Source organism: Suncus etruscus, chromosome 4 (assembly GCF_024139225.1).
Source record: "Suncus etruscus isolate mSunEtr1 chromosome 4, mSunEtr1.pri.cur, whole genome shotgun sequence".
NCBI classification, from domain to species: Eukaryota; Metazoa; Chordata; class Mammalia; order Eulipotyphla; family Soricidae; genus Suncus; species Suncus etruscus.
In genome coordinates, this window is record NC_064851.1 from 151,360,382 (window position 1) to 151,367,538 (window position 7,157).

At 38.2% G+C, this 7,157-nt stretch overlaps 1 non-coding gene across 1 annotated transcript; it reads left to right on the plus strand.

The window, feature by feature from the left end:
- The first annotated feature begins 1,210 nt into the window (after positions 1-1,210).
- Positions 1,211-1,317, plus strand: LOC126008332 (U6 spliceosomal RNA). The gene has a single exon (XR_007495667.1). It is a non-coding gene; the product is annotated as a U6 spliceosomal RNA (small nuclear RNA).
- The last annotated feature ends 5,840 nt before the right edge of the window (positions 1,318-7,157 follow it).

Here is a 7,157-nt window from a genome sequence, read left to right on the forward strand (position 1 = left end):
GTAGATTGATTTTTCTGTCTCATCTTTACCTAGTAACAGGAAGTATAACTGTATTTTGAAACTTGCTTAGTAGAGTCTCAGGAGATGTAGTGCTGCATCAATTAATATGACCACTTTCCTTCTTACTGTTTAAATTTTTTCTTTACCTTTGTAAAAGATATTCAATTTATTTTTGTATTGAAAAAGATAAGAGAAAATACAGTGTTTAAGTTGCTAATAGGGGTTAAGTTCTCAGCACTTTAAGGAGGACCCTCTGAATACTCAAAAAGCAGAAGTATCTGGAGCTGCCTGGACTTGGAGCTCACAGTTAAACTGCAACATAACTCAGTCCAGTAGCAAAGTTTCATCTCCATTAGCTGAGTGATCTCTCTGCCCTTTCTTTCTAAACTGTACATGACTTTTCCCTTTTCTCTCTGTTCCTCATTTTTTTGGCCCAGGCTCAAGGCCCTCTTTCAACTCAGTGATTAGCAATCCTTCCTGCGTTACTCTGGCGTACTGGCCCCTGCCCTGCCCAGTGAGCTCACTTTGGTCATCTCTGGCCTCTGACTCCTTGGCATGAGAAATCCAGCCCAACCCAGAGCCAGACCACACCTTAGCAGTTAGCTGAAATAGAGGATAAGAAGATAAATTAAAATGGGTCAAATGGCAAAAGAGGAAAGCAGATCAGTGATTGTTGGTGATGGTGTTAAAACATCAGATATGATGGTGATAGCCAGCACAGTGGCAGAAGAGTATTTAAGGAAAATAGAAACAGTCTATCAATACATTGTCATGGTATTTGCTAAGTTATGAGCATCTGTCAAGTAACTTAATTTCATACTTTAAATTGGCAATGTTTATAATCTCCCATAACTGAATAGGGAGGAAGTAGATAGCCTAATGAGGACAATCACAAGCAAGAAAATTGAAACAGTAATTAAGAATCTTCTCCAAGAATTACAAGTCCAGGACCAGAAAGATTTAAGGTGAGTTTTATCAAACATTCAGAAAAGAATTACTAACACTGATCCTTAAATTCTTCCAAAATATTGAAGAGATGGGAACCCTCCAAAATACCTCTTATAAAGTTACATTACACTGATTCCCAAAGCTGACAGAGATACTACCAAGAAAGAAAACTACAGAACAATTTCACGGATGAACAATGATGCAAAAATCCTCATAAAATCTTATCAAAACAAATCCAATAGCACATCAAAAAAAATCATATGTGCTCACTTCAGCAGCACATATACTAAAATTGGAACGATACAGAGAAGATTAGCATGGCCCCTGCGCAAGGATGACATGCAAATTCGTGAAGCATTCCATATTTAAAAACAAAAAATAAAAACAAAATCATACATCATGACCAAGTGGGTTTCATCCAGAGATGCAGTATGGTTCAATATACACAAGTCAATCAACATCATATACCACATCAGTAAAAAGAAAGATAAAAATACTATGATAATATTAATTGATGCAGAGAAAGCATTTAAAAAGACCCAACACCCATTCATGATAAAAAGGCCTCAGCAAAGTATGTGTGAAAGGAACCTTACTCAAGATAGTAATAGATATTTATAAAAACTCCATAGCCAGCATTATTTTTTCCTCCCTCTTTCCTTCCTTCCTTCCTTCCTTCCTTCCTTCCTTCCTTCCTTCCTTCCTTCCTTCCTTCCTTCCTTCCTTCCTTCCTTCCTTCCTTCCTTCCTTCTTTCCTTCCTTCCTTCCTTCCTTCCTTCCTTCCTTCCTTCCTTCCTTCCCTCCTTTCTTTCTTTCTTTTTGCTTTTTGGGCTACACCTGGTGACAGTCAGAGGTTACTCCTGGCTATGTGCTCAGAGATCTCTCCTGGCTTGGAGGAACATATGGGATGCTGGGGGATCGAACTGCAGTCAGTCCTAGGTTAGCACGTGCAAGGCAAACGCCCTACCACTTGCACCACTGCTCCGGCCTGACCAACATTATTCTTTTTTTTAATATATTTTTTATTTAAACACCTTGTGTAATACATGATTGTGTTGTTTCGGTTTCAGTCATGTAAAGAACACCACCCATCACCAGTGCAACATTCCCAACACCAATGTCCCAAGTCTCCCTGCTCCCCACCCAACCCCCACCTGTACTCTAGACAGGCTTTCTATTTCCCTCGTACATTCTCATTATTAGGCTAGTTCGAAATGTAGTTATTTCTCTAAAAAAAAACTCATCCATGTTTATGGTGAGCTTCATGAGGTGAGCTGTAACTTCCAGCTCTTTTCTCTTTTGTGTCTGAAAGTTATTATTGCAAGAATGTCTTTCATTTTTCTTAAAACCCATAGATGAGTGAGACCATTCTGTGTTTCTCTCTCTCTCTCTCTCTCTCTCTCTCTCTCTCTGACTTATTTCACTCAGCATAATAGATTCCATGTACATCCATGTATAGGAAAATTTCATGACTTCATCTCTCCTGACAGCTGCATAATATTCCATTGTGTATATGTACCACAGTTTCTTTAGCCATTCGTCTGTTGAAGGACATCTTGGTTGTTTCCAGAGCCTTGCTATGGTAAATAGTGCTGCAATGAATATAGGTGTAAGGAAGGGGTTTTTGTATTGTATTTTGTGTTCCTAGGGTATATTCCTAGAAGTGGTATAGCTGGGTGATATGGGAGCTCGATTTCCAGTTTTTGGAGGAATCTCCATACCGATTTCCATAAAGATTCCCATCAGCAGTGGATAAGAGTTCCTTTCTCTCCACATCCCCGCCAACACTGCTTGTTCTCATTCTTTGTGATGTGTGCCAATCTCTGTGGTGTAAGGTGGTATCTCATAGTTGTTTTGATTTGCATCTCCCTGATGATTAGTGATGTGGAGCATTTTTTCATGTGTCTTTTGGCCATTTGTATTTCTTCTTTGTCAAAGTGTCTGTCCATTTCTTCTCCCCATCTTTTGATGGGATTAGATGTTTTTTTCTTGTAAAGTTCTGTCAGTGCCTGTATATTTTGGAGATTAGCCCCTTATCTGATGGGTATTGGGTGAATAGTTTCTCCCACTCAGTGGGTGGCTCTTGTATCCTGGGCGATATTTCCTTTGAGGAGCAGAAGCTTCTCAGCTTAATATATTCCCATCTGTTAATCTCTGCTTTTACTTGCTTGGAGAGTGCAGTTTTCTCCTTGAAGATGCCTGTAGTCTCAATGTCCTGGAGTGTTTTGCCAACGTGTTGTTTTATATATCTTATGGTTTCGGGTCTGATATCGAGGTCTTTAATCCATTTGGATTTTACCTTCGTACTGGGGGTACAGTTACTTCGTAACTGGGGGTCTAAATTCAATTTTTTGCAAGTGGCTAGCCAGTTATGCCAACACCACTTGTTGAAGAGGCTTTCTTTGCTCCATTTAGGATTTCTTGCTCCTTTATCAAAAATTAGGTGATTGTATGTCTGTGGAACATTCTCAGAGTATTCAAGCCTATTCCACTGATCTGAGGTCCTGTCTTTATTCCAATATCATGCTGTTTTGATAACTATCACTTTGTAGTAAAGTTTAAAGTTGGGGAAAGCAATTCCTCCCATATTCTTTTTCCCAATGATTGCTTAACTATTCTAGGGTGTTTATTGTTCCAAATGAATTTCAAAAGTGCCTGATCCACTTCTTTGAAGAATGTCATGGGTATCTTTAGAAGGATCGCATGAAATCTGTACAATGCTTTGGGGAGTATTGCCATTTTAATGATGTTGATCCTGCCAATCCATGAGCAGGGTATGTGTTTCCATTTCAGCATGTCCTCTCTTATTTCTTGGAGCAGAGTTTTATAGTTTTCTTTGTATAGGTCCTTCACATTTTTAGTCAAGTTGATTCCAAGATATTTGAGTTTGTGTGGCACTATTGTGAATGGGGTTGTTTTCTTAATGTCTATTTCTTCCTTATTACCATTGGTGTATAGGAAGGCCAGTGATTTTTGTGTGTTAATTTTGTAGCCTGCCACCTTGCTATATGAGTCTATTGTTTCTATAAGCTTTTTGGTAGAGTCATTAGGGTTTTCTAAGTAGAGTATCATGTCATCTGCAAACAGCGAGAGCTTGACTTCTTCCTTTCCTATCGGGATTTCCTTGATATTATTTTCTTGCCTAATAGCTATAGCAAGTACTTCCAGTGCTATGTTGAATAGGAGTGGTGAGAGAGGACAGCCTTGTCTTGTGCCAGAATTTAGAGTGAAAGCTTTTAGTTTTTCTCCATTGAGGATAATATTTGCCACTGGCTTGTCATAGATGGCCTTAACTATATTCAGAAAGGTTCCTTTCATTCCCATCTTGCTGAGAGTTTTGATCAAGAATGGGTGTTGAATCATATCAAATGCTTTCTCTGCATCTATTGATATGATCATGTGATTTTTATTTTTATTGTTGCTGATGTTGTGTATTATGTTGATAGATTTACGGATGTTAAACCATCCTTGCATTCCTGGGATGAAGCCTACTTGGTCATAGTGGATGATCTTATTGAGGTATTGAATCCTATTTGCCAGGATTTTATTGAGGATCTTTGCATCTGTGTTCATCAGTGATATTGGTCTGTAATTTTCTTTTTTGGTAGCATCTCTGTCTGGTTTAGGTATCAAGGTGATGTTGGCTTCATAAAAGCTATTTGGAAGTGTTCCCGTTTCTTCGATTTCATGAAAGAGTCTTGCCAGGATTGAAAGGTTTGAAAGAATTCATTAGTGAATCCATCTGGGCCTGGGCTTTTTGGGGGGGGGGAAGACACTTGATTACTGTCTTAATTTCCTCAGTAGTGATGGGTTTGTTTAGATATGCTACATCCTCTTCATTCAACCATGGAAGATTATAAGAGTCCAAGAATTTATTCATTTCTTCCAGGTTCTCATTTTTAGTGGCATAAAGTTTCTCAAAGTAATTTCTGATTATCCTTTGAATCTCTGCCATGTAAGTAGTGATCTCTCATTTTTCATTCCTAATATGAGTTGTCAAGTTTCTCTCTCTCTTTCTTTGTTAATTTTTCCAGTGGTCTATCAATCTTGTTTATTTTTTCAAAGAACCAACTTCTGCTTTCATTGATCTTTTGGATTGTTTTTTGGGTTTCCACTTCATTGACTTCTGCTCTCAGCTTTGTTATTTCCTTCTGTCTCCCTATTTTTGGTTTCTTTTGTTGAGCACTTTCTAATTCTATGAGTTGCATCATTAAGTTATTCAGGTATGCCCCTTCTTCTTTTTTGATGTGTGCTTGCAAAGCTATACATTTTCCTCTCAGTACCGCTTTTGCTGTGTCCCATAAGTTCTGATAGTTTGTGTCTCTATTTTCATTTGTTTCCAGGAAGGTTTTGATTTCCTCTTTGATTTCATCTCGGACCCACTGGTTATTCAGTATTAGGCTGTTTAACTTCCAGGTATTAAAGTTTTTCTTCTGTGTCCCTTTGTAGTTCACATATAATTTCAGGGCCTTGTGGTCAGCGAAGGTAGCCTGCAAAATTTCTATCCTCTTGATATTATGGAGGTATGTTTTATGTGCTAGCATGTAGTCTATCCTGGAGAATGTCCCATGTACATTAGAGAAGAATGTGTATCCAGGTTTCTGGGCATGGAGTATCCTATATATATCTACTAGGCCTCTTTCTTCCATTTCTCTTTTCAGGCCTAATATATTCTTGCTGGGTTTCAGTCTGGTTGACCTATCAAGTGTTGACAATGCCATGTTGAGGTCTCCCACAATTATTGTTTTGTTATTGATACTATTTTTCAAATTTGTCAACAATTGTATTAAATATTTTGCTGGCCCATCATTCGGTGCATATATGTTTAGGAGAGTGATTTCTTCCTGCTGTACAAATCCCTTGATTAATAAAAAATGTCAATCTTTGTCCCTTATAACTTTCCTGAGTATAAAGTTTGCATCATCTGATATTAGTAAAACCACTCCAGCTTTTTTATGGGTGTTGTTTGTTTGGATGATTTCCTCCAGCCTTTTATTTTGAGTCTATGCTTGTTCTGACTATTCAGGTGCATTTCTTGTAGGCAGCAGAAGGTTGGGTTGAGTTTTTTGATCCATTTAGCCACTCTGTGTCTCTTAACTGGTGCATTTAGTCCATTAACATTGAGAGAAAGAATTGTCCTGGAATTTAGTGCCATTTTTCTATGAAGTTTGGTGTCTCTGTTGGTCAGTCTTGTCTTAAAGTAGGTCTTTCAGTTTTTCTTTTAAGACGGTTTTGAGTCTGTAAAGTTTCTGAGCTGTTGTTTGTCTGTGAAACCATGTAGTCTTCCTTCAAACCTGAAAGTGAGTTTTGCTGGGTGCAGTATTTTAGGTGAAGCATTTATTTCATTGAGTTTTGTCACTATGTCCCACCACTGCCTTCTGGCCTTGAGTGTTTCTTGTGACAGGTCTGCGGTAAATCTCAAGGATGTTCCCTTGAATGTAATTTCTTTTTTTGATCTTGCTGTGTTCAGAATTCTGTCTCTATCTATGGGGTTCGTCATTGTGACCAGGATGTGTCTTGAGGTGTTTTTTCTGGGGTCTCTTTTAGTTGGTACTCTTTGGGCATGCAGGAATTGATCACATGTATTCTTTAGCTCTGGTAGTTTCTCTTTAATGATGTCCTTGACCGCTGATTCTTCCTGGAGATTTTCTTCCTGGGTCTCTGGGACTCCAATGATTCTTAAGTTGTTTCTGTTGAGCTTATCATTGACTTCTATTTTCATCTGTTCCCAATCTTTGAGTAATTTTTCCATTGTTTGATAATTTGCTTTTAAGGCTTTTTTCCAGTCTCTTCTGCTGTATGGAGTTGTTATTCATCTCATCTTCCAGTGTACTAATTCTGTTCTCATCTGCTGTTAACCTGTGGGAAAGCTCATCATGTTTTTCTTCAATTCATCTACTGAGTTTTTCAGACCTGTTATTTGACCTGAAATTTCAGTTTGGAGTTTTCTCATTTCTATCTTCATATTATCTTGGTTCTTATTAGTGTTCTCTTCTATACTTTCTTTGAGTTCTTTGAACATCTTCCATATTTCGACTCTAAACTCCTTATCTGAGAAACTGACTAGTCGGTTGGCCATGTTCTGGTCATCTAAGTTGCCGTCTTCATTCTCTATGTCTTGCGCTGGCCTGCGTTGTTTCCCCATTGTCACACTTGTATTGTGGGTTTTTCTACGTGTTGTGGTTGTATTCATTGGCTAAATTATGTTC